General features: G+C 56.7%; 1 protein-coding gene across 20 annotated transcripts in view; it reads right to left on the bottom strand.

The window, feature by feature from the left end:
* RALGPS1 (Ral GEF with PH domain and SH3 binding motif 1) overlaps positions 1–16127 on the bottom strand; it is a 267729-nt gene that overhangs the window by 73123 nt on the left and 178479 nt on the right. The window lies entirely within an intron of this gene.

Raw genomic sequence — 16127 nt, 5'->3', positions numbered from 1 at the left:
GCCTGCCGTGGGCCAGTGGGGTGGGGTGGGCAGGACGAGCAGTGATTGGCCCAGACAGGTCTGCTGGGCATGGCCATGATTGAACCAGGTGGGTCAGGGGCCCTTCTGCATGGCCGTGGTGGGAGAAGAGGGCTGGGCAAGCAAAGCAGCTGTCCTCTGGGGCAGCCTGACTGGACCCTTCTCTCACCCAGAGATAGCCCAAGCTTTCTGCCCAACTCAGCTGCTATTAATTACAAGGTAGTTCAAGGTACAACCCCTCCCAAGCTGCGGTAGAAATCCCTCCCTCCCAGGACCACCGCGTCCGTGCCTGCTTCTTCCCTGCCAGGAGGAACACAAGGAGGACGGGCGCCGGTGCCGGTGGGAACCAGCCCAGGCCACAGCCAAGCACTCTGTCAGCCAGGGCAGGAAAAAGCCTGGATGTAGAGGCAGACCTGAGCCCCAGCCGTGACCCTGGGATGAAGGCATCTCCCCAGCGGCTGTACCAGCTGCTATGCATCACTGGCAGCAGATGCTGGAGGCGCTGGCGTGGTGGGGCTCACAGGTGAGGCTAGCTGTGGGGGGCTGGGCCAAGCTCCATACCCTATGCCCCCTCTGACAAGCCTCCCCCAGTCCCACAGTCGGGGACAATGCGGCTCGCAGAGACTGAAGAGCTCCCCGACAGCCCCCCATGTTTGAATTCGGCCCGCAGCTGTGTGCGCAAAGTGTGAGAGAGTGCAAGGGAAGCCTGCGGAAGCTGGGAGGAGGCAGGCGCTCAGAAACCAAAGCCTTGCTCACCGGGTCCCTGGCTCCTGCTTTCGCCTTTGCCACTCCCCTGCCTCACCAACTCGCCCACACAGCCTTGGCCTCCCTGGCTGGCACAGGCGGCGGGCTTATCGCATTTGGATGCCCCTCTGGCCAGCAGCCGGCTGGAGCTCAGGGCGTTCCTGCACCTCTCCCACGCCCTGAGCGCAGGCTCCTGGGCACCCCTGGGCAGGTGAGGTCACGCAGGTGACCGAGGTCATCCCTCATGTCCTGAGCAGTCCACATCCACCAAGCTACACACGCGAAATGTTTCACTCCCCCCACACCCACTCCCCCTGCACTGGGGTCACCCCCTTTCCCAGTTTTGGGCAGCAGGTCCCTGAGCAAACCTCTGGCCAGAGTCCATAGCTTCGCCGTCACTTTCCGTTATTAGAACCGCCTAATTTCCAGATTTCCGATTTGGTTTTGTTTATTTGAAAACTTGACTTGAACTTAGTTCAATGTTCTTCTCTGCTCTGCTTTCTTCCTGTTCCTGTTGACCCCCAGCTATCTGTGGGAGCTGTGAGGAGGTGAGAGGGAGGGTCCTGCTCCTCTCCAAGTCCTCCTTTGTCTTATCTAACCCCATCACACTCTGGCAGACCCTGGCTGAGGCCCCTCTCTCAAGCGAGATCTGCTCACACAAGGGTTGCCTGTGAGTGATGGGGAGGGCCCCCAGTCTCATCTGGTTCCCTCCAATGCAGCTGGCCAGCTGGTGGCGATCTGGCTCTCCAGGGCCCGCATTTCCAGCTTTGTCCTGACCCCTCCGTTGCCGAAGGGCAGCCACGTCTCTGTCCCCCGCTGCATGGGGCAAAGGTCCCTCACCCCTTGTCTGGGTGGGTGTCCCACTGCCTGGTGCAGGGCAGCCAGTGTAGCTGCAGCCCCCGCCCCTCTAGCAGCCTCTATGCCCCTTCACACCCAGCCACAGTAACTTCTGGGATGGTTCTCGCCATCCAGCAAGGGCCACAGAGAACTGGAACGGGAGGATGGAGCCCACCTCATTCCAAACGTCCTTGTCCTCTCAAATCTTGGACTCTGCAGGCTCCCTCCTTCAAAAGTATCTGCACCAGACTACCCCAGCAAGTCACTCCTCCTCCTCCTCCTCCTCCTCTCCAGAGAGGGAAGGGGACCGAAAGGACTTGGCCCCCTATTCTCAGCCCTAGGGGGCTCCCTCATGAGCCCTGAAGTAGTGGAGGCCAAGGCGCCCTGTGGGAGATGCGCCTGTTTCATTTCAGTACCACACCTGCTACAAGCCCAAGGACCCTCTCTCCTGCACAGCACCCATCTTGGGGATGGAGAGGGAGCCCGGCACAGGGCTGGGCAGTAACTACCACTTGGTTTTGTTGTGACCAGCATGATGTAATACTCTCATGTTCAGCACAGCTGGCTACAGGCTTTTCACAAGAAAGGGTCAGGACAATTATTTGACCTTGACATAAGGAGCGTGTTCCACCAAGATGGTATATATTGTAACGGTAAAGAAATGAAGATCTAGGGGCCAGCACCATGGCGTAGTGGGTTAAGCTGCCACCTGTGGCACCAGTATCCCATATGGGCGCTGGTTCGAATCCAGGCTGCTCCACTTCCGATCGATCCAGCTCCCTGCGAATGCACCTGGGAAAGCAGCAGAGGATGGCCCAAGTGCTTGGGCCCCTGCTCCCACGTGGGAGACCTGGAAGAAGCTCCTGGCTCCTGGCTCCTGGCTTTAGCCTGGCCCAGCTCTGGCTGTTGTGATCATTTGGGAAGTGAACCAGTGGATAAAAGACTTCTCTCTCTCTGCCTCTGCCTCTCTGTAACTCTGACTTTCAAATAAATAAATAAATAAGAAAGAAAGAGAGAGAGAGAGGGAGGGAGGGAGGGAGGGAGGGAGGACGATCCGAGTGCGATGTGGAAACAGGACCAGGCTCTGAGGTCCTGGGCCAGACTTCTGACTTTTCCGGTGCTCGGCTTCCTCATCTGTATGATGGAGTTGAGAAGGAAGAGCCACGGGCAGGGGGGAGGGAGGCGAGGAAGGGCTGCACACCGTCTCTGACACAGCATAACCAGCAGCCTCGTGGGGCACACAGCTGCTGTTGCTACTGACAGGTGTCCCCAGACCCTGGGGCCAAGCAAAGGTAAGGAAAGGGCTCCTGGGGAGGGGGACGGGGGTCCAGGCTGCAGCTCACTGTGCTCTGGGCTGCTTCCAGCCTGCAGAAGAGCCTAGCACGGCGCCAGGCACCTGGCAGACCCTGCACGTGGCTTCTTGTTGAATGAGTGGTGCTCTTTTAGCGCCAGGATTCTACTTATCTTCTGCTTATTAGTACAGTGTTCTGAATCCAGATTTAAGTTGCAGTTAGTCCAGCAACCACAAGAGACCGCGGGTCTTAAAAAAAAAAAGAAAGAAAGAAACAGCAAGGAAGAGAGACCCCACCATGGGTGGGGGGTGGGCGGCCCGCCCAGCCCCGGCGGGCGGGCAGGCAGGAGCCGGCAGCTGTCTCCTGGCGCCTATTGGCGCTGGACGGCGGCCGTGAATGCTTGCTTTCTTAAGTGAAGCTCCTCCGTGTGCTGAATCACAGCATTCACGGGGGGCGTGGAACAAGAGATATCAGAGGCTACCAGGTCCCAGCTCTGCCGCGCAGGGGGCAGGGGAGGGGACCCGGCTGGGTCCAGGCTCAAGCAGGAAGGGGGCTTGGAACCAGCTCTGTCGTCCCTCTGAGCCCTGCAGCGGGTGCTGGGCGCCCCAGATGACACTCTGACCACAACCTCAGTGGGGGAGAGACCGGGCCCAAAATAGGCTGAGCGTCTGGGGCGTCAGCTGGGACTTGCCCCTTCCAGCAAGTCACTGCTAAAGCATTCTGTTTACCAAACGCTTCTGCACACATGGAAACCAGGACGCTCGAGGGGGTGGGGGGTCCCCTCAGGGTGGATTTCGAGGTGCTGGGAGCCTCTCTGATAGTGCCAAGGCCCGGGGCTGCCCAGGGAGGGCCTGGCACAGGAAGGAAGGTGAGGGCAGGCAGGGACAGGCGGGTGGCAGGGCAGGAGCTCATCCCTCCTGGGTCCACCGCACCCAACACAGCCCCAGCCCGGCAGCTAGAAGAAAGGGGGTGACGTTTGCGGGCAAAGTTGGCTCTGCAGAGGGGGAGACGTCACCCCTGAGTCACCTCCTGAGCTCGGGACGGCAATCAGAGGCAGCTGGGTCTGTACCACACAGCTGAAGGCTGAGGGCACCCACGTGTGGCCAGGCAGGACCCCCGCAGCACAGCTGACCCTGCCTGCCTGGGTGTCGAGCTCTTCCTGTGCCCAGCTCCTCCTGGGGTCAAGCTACTCTCCCCACAGGCCCCTCTGTGGATGGGAGGGAAACAGAGTCAGTGCACACCGTGCGCCGGCCACACGGTTAGGGACCTGGCCCACGGCTGTCTTCTGTGGTCACCAGGTCTCTGTGAGGTGAAAGCGCTTTTAAGTCCCGCTTCATAGAGGAGGACGCTGAAGCGTAGAGAGGCAGCCTGAGTCTGAGCACAGGCCGGGACGTGAGCCCACACTCTGCACTGGCCACAGGACACCGAAGGCAAATACAGGACTCATGCGCCCGCACTGCCACTGGGCCACCAGGCCCTTATCCACCCAACAGCACCGTGCATGTGCGTCAGGCCCTGTGCCGGGCACCAGGGACCCACACACCATACTGTGACCTGGGGGCGGGGTGGTGGTGGTGGTGGTTTTTTGTTGTTGCTTTTAGACAATTTACAGATGTAATTTCTGCAAAAGAATGCATCGCCCTTCTTACACACCTATCTCCTGTCCTGTAATGTGTAAGCAGTCGGAAATCCAGGGCGCGTCGGTGACATTGGTGGAGAGGACCCTGGTGCCCAGCTGAGAAGTGCCCACTTCCACAGGGTCAGCCACACAAGGACAGAGGATGAATCCCAGCTCCCAGGGACAGGCTGGGAAAAGCCGAATGGCACTTCCTGTGCTGGATACTGGAGCGGCACGTGCTGCAGCTCCCACACGGTGGGCCTCACGTGGCCCTGAGTGCAACGTCCTGGGCACGCCAGACCGATTGAACGAGAAGCTGTGGGCGGGGCCCGGCCAACGGCGCTCCAGTGAGCCCGGGTAGTGTCTGAAGCCCTGAATCTGGGTGCCACTGACCTGGGACGGGCTGCAGCCATGAACACAAGGGACCCGATGCTGGGTCAGGCACGCAACACCTCAGCGAACCTTCACACTCACTCGGCACGAACAGCATCATCCTGGATGGAGAGCTGGAGTCCAGCAAGCCCAGAGCCAAATCCTGGCCTCACGCCTACTGGCTGAATGGATGCCGCCTCCCCAGCCTCTCTCAGCCAGAGCAGCCTCATCAGTTAGGACGGAGGACAGTGATAACACCTTGCTGCTTTTCTTTTTCTTTCTTAAAGATTTACTTATTTATTTATTCAAAAGGCAGAGTTACAGAGACACAGAGAGAGGGAGAGACAGAGACAGAGTGATCTTACATCCACTGGTTTGCTCCCCAAATGGCCACAATGGCTGGAGCTGGGCCGATCCAAAGCCAGGAACCAGGAGCTTCTTCCAGATCTCCCACGTGGGTGCAGGGGCCCAATCACGTGGGCCATTCTCCACTGCTTTCCCAGGATCACTAGCAGGAAGCTGGATCGGAAGTGGGGCAGCCAGGACTGGAACTGGCGCCCATATGGGATGCTGGCAGTGCAGGCGGCGGCTCCACCCGCTGTGCCACAGCACCGGTTCACCCTTGCCGCTTTGAGGATTCAGCGAACTAACTAACCCCTACAGACGGCCTCCCTCCGCGCCGGGCACACAGTGAGCACAACAGGGAACAGCAGTGATCTTGCGGCCTCGAGGCCTCGCAGGGCCCACAGTGGACGCAATGATGTGCAGACACTGAGCGTCAGGGGCGTCCCTCATGGGGGAGCCTTTCACGCCGGGTCGCTGCCCGGCCGCTCTCACTCTCCGACAGCTTTGTCAGATTTCTGGGACCCCCGCGGGTGAGAAGCAACCAATCAGGAGAGGGGCAAAGGGCTGGGAAGGGAAGGTGTTGGCTGCTGGAGAGGGAAAAGCTGGGAAAAACAGCAGTAGACACAGCTGCCTGGGCTTTGCGGGCCATCAGCCGTGCCCTCCCGCAGACAGCCTGCAGTCCACTCCGTGTGCTCGGGACAAGAGTCGCCAAGGTGCACAGAGGCCAGGGTGCCCGTGCGTGCAGAAGCTTAGTAAGGACCGCCACACAGCTTCACGACATCGCACGCTTACAGAGACAACCTTGCAGCTTGTCAGTCAATGCTCTGCGATGCCGTGGTCCCCGGCGCCTGGAGAGTTGAGGTCTCTCCATCCCAGAAGTGGATTCTCACCAGGTTGAGGGAAGGCCCCAGGGTGCCATCAGGCACCCAGGTCCAACACAGGCCTCCTGTGTCACCCTGGACAGGGCAGTTAACTCGAGCCTCAGCTTCCGCATCTGCAGATGGGGAGATAACAAAGGCCTGCCCCACAGGCTGCTGGGAGGAGCAGTGAGTGCCTGGGAAATGGTACAAACGGTTTTTGGGGGTGTGTGGGTGGGCACTGCCATTCTGCAGCCCACTTCCCACCCGGTGAAAAGCTGCAGGCAAGCGGAAGGGCTGGCTGCGGATGAGGGTGGGGTAAGGCTGAGTGGTGGGGGTGCAGGGACGGTGACAGGCATGCAAACCAGGAGGGAAAGCCAGGTTCCAGCGTCACGGCACAGTGGGGTCAGCCGCAGTCTGCGACACCAGCATCCCACGTGAGCAGTTTCCAGTCCCAGCTACTCCACTTCCAAGCCAGCTCCCTGCTAATACAGCTGGGGAGGCAGCGGACGATGGCCTACGTGCTTGGGACCCTGCCACCCACTTGGGAGACCTGTGTGGAGTTCCTGGCTTCAGCCTGACCCCACCCCAACTGGTAAGGCCATCTGGGGAGTGGAAGATCTCTCTCTGCCTTTCAAATAAATAATTAAATCTTCCCCGCTCTCGCCTGGGGCAGGGGGAGAAGGTATTTTCGAGACAAAGCACAGGCACCACAAATAAAAGTCGTGAAGTTGCCAAAAAAAAAAAAAATTAAATCTTATAAAATAAAAGTTTGGCCGGCGCCGCGGCTCACTTGGTTAATCCTCTGCCTGCGGTGCTGGCACCCCGGGTTCTAGTCCTGGTCGGGGCGCCGGAATTCTGTCCTGGTTGCTCCTCTTCCAGGCCAGCTCTCTGCTGTGGCCGGGAGTGCAGTGGAGGATGGCCCAGGTGCTTGGGCCCTGCACCCCATGGGAGACCAGGAGAAGCACCTGGCTCCTGGCTTTGGATCGGTGCAGCACACCAGCCGCAGCACACCGGCCATAGCAGCCATTTTGGGGGGTGAACCAACGGAAAGGAAGACCTTTCTCTGTCTCTCTCTCACTGTCTAACTCTGACTGTAAAAAAAAAAAAAAAAAAAAGTTGTTGGTGGGGGGGAACCAAAGAGAAGGGTTCTAGAGCGATACAAAGTGACTGATGACCTCCACTCGACCTCAGATTGTGGGGCTCTAAATTACTAAGGAGAGAGTGCCAACGGCATTCAGTGAGCAGTCACTGTGTCCCAGACACGGCCCTAGAGTGCACCTCCCACCTCCACCTCGACAGACTCACTACTCCTCCCAGCCACCCCGGGCAGGGGATAACACCATCTCCAGCTTTCAATCTCACAGTGGTGGAGGTGGAAGACGGCCATGACCCTGGAGGGAGGTGCTGGCGATGCCCCTGCCCTCTCTCTCCCCTCTCATTTCCCGCAGATGCCTGCAGTGGCAAGGCAAGGGCAACCACGGGGGCACAGGGGGCCGGGGTGCAGCTGGGCGGCACACGGGGCGGATCCGGCACAGAGGGTGAGCCTGATGCTGCCCTCCAGGGGCTCAGGGCCTCAGAGCTAGGACGTGGCGAGCACCACCCAGAGAAGGGGCAGGGAGGGCCCTGGGGTGGTCTGGAGGCTGGCGGGGCTGAGGCAAGCCTCCTGCACCCACTGCTTTTATGCCCTGCTGCCTCTATGTGGGTGCTCCCTAGGCCCCCAATCCCAGCCCTGTGACCCCGCCCAGTCTCATTCCTGGGAAGCTCCCAGTTATCAGTCTTTTGCCAGAAGCCTCATTATCTGCTTAGCTGCCTCCCAGGTCCCAGGAAAGATAAACAGGGCGGCACTGCTGGGCCGGCAGGTATCTGCAGAGGGGGGCTGGGCTCCCTCCCCACTGACCACAGTGCTGTCCTCAGCTCCTTGTCTCCTGACTGGGACAAAGGTCCCATGTTCCAGAAGCAACAGTACTAAAAAGAAAACAAACAAACAAACAAAACCCAGTATGCTGGGCAACAGCTTTGGGGAATGTCTGTGAAGTTTTTGTTATGCAGAAACAAGGAGAACTGGCAGGCAGCAGTCAAAGCTCTGGTCTTTGCAGCTCCACAGTCCCCCCTTGGGGCCAGGCCCCCAGCATCAGCCACAGCAGGAGCCAGATAGCAAGAGGCCAGAGCAGAGTGCCTTAAAATACTGCAAGAAGATCCAGGGAAAGCCAGCTGAAGAGTGGCTGCAAACAGCTCTGGGCAAACGGCCCTTGTGCTCAAATGGGGATTAATAAACATGAGGGTGCTTCGAAATGTCATGGAAGGGGCTGGTGCCTTAGCAGGTTAATCCTCTGCCTGCAGTGCCGGCATCCCATAGGGGCACCGGTTCTAGTCCCGGCTGCTCCTCTTCCCATCCAGCTCTCTGCTATGGCCTGGGAAAGCAGTGGAAGATGGCCCAAGTGCTTGGGCCCCTGCACCCGCGTGGGAGACTGGGAGGAAGCACCTGGCTCCTGGCTTTGGATTGACGCAGCTCCGGCCGTTGCAGCCATTTGGGGAGTGAACCAATGGACGGAAGACCTTTCTCTCTGTCTCTTCCTCTTATTCTCTGTAACTCTACCTCTCAAATAAACAAATAAAATCTTTAAAAAAAAAAGTCATGGAAAATAATGGAATTAAAAGCAATTTACTTTTATGCAAAAAAGTTTAAATCCAACAATATTTTCACAGAATGAATTTTCCAAGCATGAAATTTCAATTTTTTTTAAAGATGTATTTGAAAGGGTTACAGAGGGAGAAGGAGAGACAGAGAGAGAGGTCTTTCATCCACTGGTTCACTCCCCAGATGGGTGCCACAGGTGGGACTGGGCCAGGTGAAAGCCAGGAGCCCGGTCCTTCATTCAGGTCTCCCATGTGAGTTCAGGGCCACCTGCTTTTCCCAGGCACATTAGCTGGGATCCGGATCGGAAGTGGGATGCCAGTGTCTCAGTCAGTGGCTTTACCTGCTACGTAACAATGCCAGCCCCTCAAAAAAAATTTTTTTTGCACCAAAATAGGCTGTCTTTTAATCCCATTTCCATCACAGACTTGTGGACACGCCCTAATGTTTGCTGACTGAGTAACAGATGTGTCTGGCTGGTAGCTGATGTCCATACTGGAGGAGGCGTGCTGTCTGGACTCTGTCTTCAGAGGGGATGACACAGGACATTCACAAGGGTCTTTCGCAGCGGCCTTGCCACCGAGCACACACCCTGTCTCAACTTCCGGATCGGCTTGTCTGGCTACTGTTTCACAGACACAGAGTCCCCCAGGGGCTTCCTGTGGTCCCCGGTGTCCTTTGCAACACTGGACAGCACTACAGCCTTCGAACCTCCCACAGACACGAGTCTCCTACCTTCTCCTTGCCAGAGCCAAGAACACTCTCCCCCCACCCGCCCCAGGTCTGGCACGGGCCGCGGGTCACAGGACCGCGCTGCACGCCTCCAGGAGAGGAGGGGACCTGCTGGCACGCTCTTAGCCGGGAGCAGCTGTTTGTTACATCTGGGTGGACAGAGGCGCCTGGCAGCTCCGCGGGCTTCCTGACGCTGACCGGACACTCCCGCAGGCCCTTCCAGGGTCAGCTGACCGGGAGAGGAAGGCCTTTTGCCTTTTTGTCTCTCAGCCATGGGCCAACCTTGCTGCAGCTGAGACTTACACGGCCACACTCCCGCAAACCCCACCAGTCACCGGCCGTAAAGGGCGCCACGGTCCGGGGAGGCGAAGGCTTACCCAGAAACCCTGCCATCCCATCGCCTGCACAACGCCTCCTGATGCCAGAGATCTGACAACAAGGAAAGGGTGCTAGAACAGAAGAAATGCAATCCGTTTTCAGGACAAAACCCACGGCTAAAAGCCTAGTCCCACTAACTTCCCAGCTAGGTGGACTGGGGGGAAGGAAGTTCACACGCTAAGCTCCAGCCTCCTCGCAAGTAGAACAGGACAGGGACAGCCCCCCCCCCCCCGCCCCCTCCTGGGCTCTGGGAGGAGAGAACGGAATGACAGCCATCAGACGCTGAGCTCAACGCCCGGCATACCACAGCGGCTGTATCCAGTGCTCCAGCAAGGCTCGTGAGGACGGCACAGCCTCAGCTCCCAGTGCCCGGCCGGCCACACTGCGATGAGCCCCAGGGGCTGGCATCTCACTGACAATGCCCACGGGAGAGTGGATCCTGCATTAAGAACTACGCTGATGGCAGCCACAGCTACAGCAGCAGACAGGAGCAGCAGGGAGGGTAGACAGGTTCCACTGGGAAGTGGGAAGTCCCAGTTCCTGACACAGAGGAGTGGATCGGACAGCACTGGCTCTCCGGTCAACAACAGCGATGAACTCAGAATACTGCAGGGGAAGAAACCTGCTGACAGCACTGGAGAACAGCAGGGAAACCGGCGGAGACGGGGTCCTTGGAAGCAGGGAAGCACACAAGGGCGCTTCCGGTTCAAGGTAAAACGCAGGAAAACAGAACAGAAACAGAAGGCGGCAGAGACCCGCTCGGCGGAGCCCGGGACGGGGCTGGACTTCCAGGGTGGATGTGAAGGGGATGGGGCGTGTCGGAAAGGAGAGAGCAGAAGGGGAAGTCCCAGCATCACGGCGCCCGTGCCCTGCGGGTCCTCAGCTAACCCTGGCATTGCAGAGGTGTCGGAGGAGGCGCGAAAGCCGGGAGGAAGACAGCTCAGCGGTCGCCCAGAAGATGGAGTTTGGAGTTCAAGTCCTTCCAAGCTAAAGCAGCTTAGTAAACACTTCAGGCTTTGGATTTAACTCCAGAAAGCCAGTGCCTTGCAAGTTAAGCCGATGACCATGGGGTACGCCCTGCAACCATGGACAAAACCAAACGAAAACCACCTAATGAAGTCTAGAAGCCAAGTCGTCTAACTGGCTGCCTGCTGGGAAGAACCCAGCCTTCACCAGAGGAAGACAGTGAAATAGTCTCCTCACCAGCAGTGTCCCCGACCCAGGGAGAAGTTACAGAACACAGGTGGAGAAGCAGAAACATGGGACTCATAGTCAAGAGGAAAAAACTCAATAAAATCAGACCCACTGATGACCCGGATGGTGGAATTAGCAGACAAGGATTTAAAAATGCTTGATATGGGGCAGGTGTTGTGGTAGAGCAGGTTAAGCCGCCACCTGTGACGCTGGCATCCCATATGGGCACCGGTTCATGTCCCGGCTGCTCCACTTCCATTCTAGCTCCCTGCTAATGACCTGGGAAAAGCAGCAATGGTAGTCCAAGTCCTTGGGCCCCTGCCATCCATGTAGGAGACCAGGAAGAAGCTCCTGGCTTCAGCCTGCCCACCCATGGCTGTTGCAGTCATCTGGGGAGTGAACCAGTGCTTGGAAGATTTCTCTCTCTCTCTCTCTCTGTCTCCCTCGCTCTCTATGACTCTGACTTTCAAATAAATAAATCTTTTAAAAAATGGTTATTACAAATACAAGGAGTCTTCAACAAGTTCATGAAATATGAAAAAAACTGCATAAATTAAAAAAAATCTTGTACCAATGTAGACTTAGCTTTTAATTAAAATTTTCCTGAACTTTCTGAGGTACTCTCATAAGCACAGGACATTCAGGAAATGAAGGACAGGATGAATGAATGAATGAATGAATAGGGAATCCCAGACGAGAAACCAGAACTGCAAGAAATAAATCAAGTGGAAATCCTAGAACCAAGAAACACAGTAGCTGACTTGAAAAATTAACAACCAAGTAAATGCTGTAGAAGAAAGGATTAATAGAGAGACATTTAATAGAAATGACCCGGCGGGCACCGCAGCTCAATAGGCTAATCCTCCGCCTTGCGGCGCTGGCACACCAGGTTCTAGTCCCGGTCGGGGCGCTGGATTCCGTCCCGGTTGCCCCTCTTCCAGGCCAGCTCTCTGCTGTGGCCAGGGAGTGCAGTGGAGGATGGCCCAAGTGCTTGGGCCCTGCACCCCATGGGAGACCAGGAGAAGCACCTGGCTCCTGCCATCGGATCAGCGCGGTGCGCCGGCCGCGGCGGCCATTGGAGGGTGAACCAACTGCAAAAGGAAGACCTTTCTCTCTGTCTCTCTCTCTCACTGTCTACAACTCTACCTGTCAAATAAATAAGTAAAAAATAAATAAATAAATAAATAAATAAATAAAAGAGCACAGGAAACAAAAGCAAGAACAGACCAATGGTATTTCATCAACTAAAAAGCTTCCCCATAGCAAAGGGAACAATCAAAATAGACCAGACACAAGCTACAGAACGGCAGGAAGAAAATATCTGTGAGCTGCAGCTCAACTGACAAGGGGTAACAATCAGAATCTATAAGGAACTCAAACAACTAAGCAAAAAACCAAGTGATCTTTTTAAAATGGGCAGTAGGGCAGTAGGGACTGGCATTGTGATCTTGGGACACCCACATCCCACACTGGACTGCTGGTTTGAATCTCAGATGCTCTGCTTCTGATACAGCTTCTTCCTAACGCACCCTGGAAGGCAGCACATCCTGCCATCCACATGGGAGCCCAGATGGAGTTCCAACTCCTGGCTTCAGTCTGGCCCAGCCATGGCTGTTGTGGACATTTGAGGAGGAAGACAGCTGATGGAAGATATCTATCTATCTCCCCCACCCCACCCACCCCGAGTCCTGTTGTTCTGCCTTTTAAATAAATAAATGAAGTCTTTAAAAAAAAAATAGGCAGTGTATTTGGGGTCAACACTGTGGCCTAGTAGGCTAAGCCTCCATCTGCGACCCTGGCAACCCATCTGTGGGCAGGTTCATGTCCTGGCTGCTCCTCTTTAGACCCAGCTCTCTGCTGATAGTCTGGGAAAGCAGTGGAGGATGGCCCAAGTGCTTGGACCCCTGCACATCCATGGAGGACCCAGGAGAAACTCCTGGCTCCTGGCTGTAGATTGGCCCAGCTCTGGCCACTGCAGCCATTTGGGGAGTGAACCAGTGGATGGAAGACCTTTCTCTATGTGTCTCCCTCTCTCTGATGATAAACATTTGAGAAGATGAATATGATTATACTGACTTGAACAGAATACAGTGTATACGTGGATCAGAACACTCCACGGTACCCCACAGATACATGGAATTTTTACATCAGTTAAAAATAATAATTTTAAAAAATTTTAAAAGAAGCCAAAAGAAAAAATTATCGATTATGTATACAGGAACAATGATAAGAAAGGCAGTTGACTTTTTATCAGACACCATGCTGGTCAGAAGACAATAGACAGACGTTTACAAAGTACCAGGAGGGGGTTAAAAGTCAATTTGAGATGTGAGGTTTTAAATGATGGCGACTGGAGGTTGCAACATCAGCAGTGTCAGCCCCTCCTGGCACATCCCTCCGGGATACGTGACACGTACCCCCACTACAGGTACACATGCATGCACACGCACTCAGCATCTCAGTACAACATCCCAACATTTCCAACAGAAAAACAAAGCCGTGTCAGGGAGGTGATGAGACATGAAAACACATGTGACCACGTACACCCACTGTGGCACGTGTGTCGTACATGAAGAGCCCTTGCATCCCGCCATCACTGACCATCACGCATCTTTTATTGTGATAAGAACCGTAAGAAGGGTGTGGAAGGGAAAAAAAAAACCATCAGGAGGAAAACAAAGACTCCTGTGTCCTCACCCGCCACCCGGCAAGTAAGCTGCTCCTCAGGAGTCAGGATCCGAGACCCGGGAGTCAGGTGCAGGCTGATGGAGACGCTCCGGGGAGAGAGGGGAGGCGTCGGAACAGCACCCGTCTCCCACAAGTGCTGGGTGCTGCACAGCACGTGTTGTGCCAAGGGCTCCAGGGCGCCGTCTCGCTCGACCCTCACACTAACCCTGAGCGGTGACTGTACCACTGCTCTTTACAAGCAAGGGAGCAAAACGCCCAAGCGCCTTCGGCAGGGAAGCTTCCCAAGGTTAGCAGCAGGGTTGGGATTTGCACCTGGGTCTGAGACTCCCGGCTCCTCACCCTCCCCAGCCACTCACAAATTCACTCCTCACACAGAGAGGGGGCTCCATGAGGCCCCCACACGACGCCCCTGTCCTCAGAATGCTCAGGGCCCAGCGAGGGAGGCAGTAAGAGTCGTGATGGCCAACACTGACCGAGCCACATGCTAGCCAGCGTGTTGCACACTTAGTGGGTCACATCTTGGTGAATCTTCACATCACTCCTATGAGGTGCATCCTGGCATTACCCCCGTCTGGTGAGAAAAGTGAGCCCCGGTGCCACTGTGTGGCAGAACCAGAATCTGATGGCAGGACGCAGACTCCCCAGCCAGGTATGCGACTGCCTCGGGCTGCCGAGGGGCACAGACGGGCGGGGCAAGGCCACGCTGCTGCTCCTTCCCCACGGCCTTTGCATTCTGAAGACAAATTTGTTTTAGGAACCAAGGGACCTGGGCTGCACCTGCTCCCAGAGGATGGGACAGTCCTGGGATTGTCCACGGCCCCCATCCTCTCTCACCAGCTCCTGGCTCACATCACTCCAGTCTCACTCAACAATGGACGTGGCTTGTTACAGATGACAGTGAGTCCACACTGTCCTGCTCCAGCCGTTTAGGGGCTCCCTACCCAGCTCTCTAACCAGGCCTCATCCTCTCTCTGGGCTACTCTAAGCAGCACCCAACAGCGGCCCTTGCCTTGGCACCTTCCCGTTCCTACCACTAGGCAGCAAGTTCCTCCCCTTGTTTAGTAGCCAAAAGCACCCGTCCGATTATACTCGCGAGCTCTGCAGGTCAGGAATCTGGATACGCAGCGGTGGGATGGCTCCTCTGCTCCCCCAGGCCTGGGCCCCCACAGGAAGACGCTGCAGCTGAGAGCCCCGCAGAAGCTGGGTGGGGTGGGGGTGGAGAGGCAGGAGCCGATGGCCTGGGCTGGAATCACCCAGACCAGAGGCATCTTTCCTCCCACGTCTGGGGGTCTGTGTCGGCCATCAGCCGGGGCCTCCTCCACACACGGCCCCTGCATAGCAACGTCTCAGGTTCCAGCTTGGGGCCCCCGGAATAGAGTGCCCCAGCAAACGTGGCAGCAGCCATCGGCCTCGGGAGCCAGGTCGTGCTGCTCCCACCGCCCTCTGCACGTCGCTGACTCTCCCAGACTCAAGGGAGGGGGGCAGACCGGGAGAAGTCGCTGGGGCCATCTTTGAAGAAGCCACCTGCCGCGGGGTCTTCACACACTCTTCTCGGCCAGACCGCACTCTCTGCACCTGCTAATTCCTCCCCTCCTCAGGCGCCAGCTCCAACACAGCTTCATCAGCGAGCATGGCCTGACTGCCCAGCCCAGCTCAGGCAGCTCCACTGGCCAGATCCTCCCCTGACCACCAGCTCTCGGAGGACAGGACCTCAGCTTCTGAGCTGGCCACAAGCAGGTTCCCAACAGACATCCACATGGGCATATACATACACACACACACACGCACACACACACACACAGAGGAGAGACACGACACATAGTCAGCTCCACCCCTTATGCTTCCACTGCTCTCCAGGCCCCAGACTTCCACGACCCCACTGGAACCCTCATCCTGAGAGCTGCGCTGATCCAAAGCCAGGAGCTCCTTCCAGGTCTCCCCTGTGGGGGCAGGGACCCAAGGACTTGGGCCATCTTCCACTGCTTTCCTAGACCTTAAACAGAGAGCTGGATCAGAAGTGGAGCAGCTGGGACTCGAACCACAGCCCATATGGGATGCTGGCACTGCAGGTGGTAGCTTAGCCTGCTGCGCCACAATGCCAACCCCAAATGCCCACCTTCTAAGATGGGCTGGCCCCAACAGAGAAAATCAAAGCATATGAATAGGGGGCTCAAGAAGAAACGTTCACCCTCCACAAACAGGAGGGGAAGCGCTGGTGGGGCTGTCTGCCCAGGGACCAGACCCTGACACACTGTGCCCAAGGTGCAGACGCCTACCCAAGTTCCTCCCTGCACCCAAGCATCATCACTGTCCACACTCGAACTTTTTGTTAAAAGGATCCTTAACAGTGTGCCCTATGCTGTTGACCAAGCACGGGGGTAGCCCGACGTCCTAGGGCTCCTCCCCTGTGTGTG

Source organism: Oryctolagus cuniculus, chromosome 1 (assembly GCF_964237555.1).
Source record: "Oryctolagus cuniculus chromosome 1, mOryCun1.1, whole genome shotgun sequence".
NCBI lineage: Eukaryota > Metazoa > Chordata > Mammalia > Lagomorpha > Leporidae > Oryctolagus > Oryctolagus cuniculus.
This window is presented reverse-complemented; position numbering and strand designations above follow the sequence as displayed.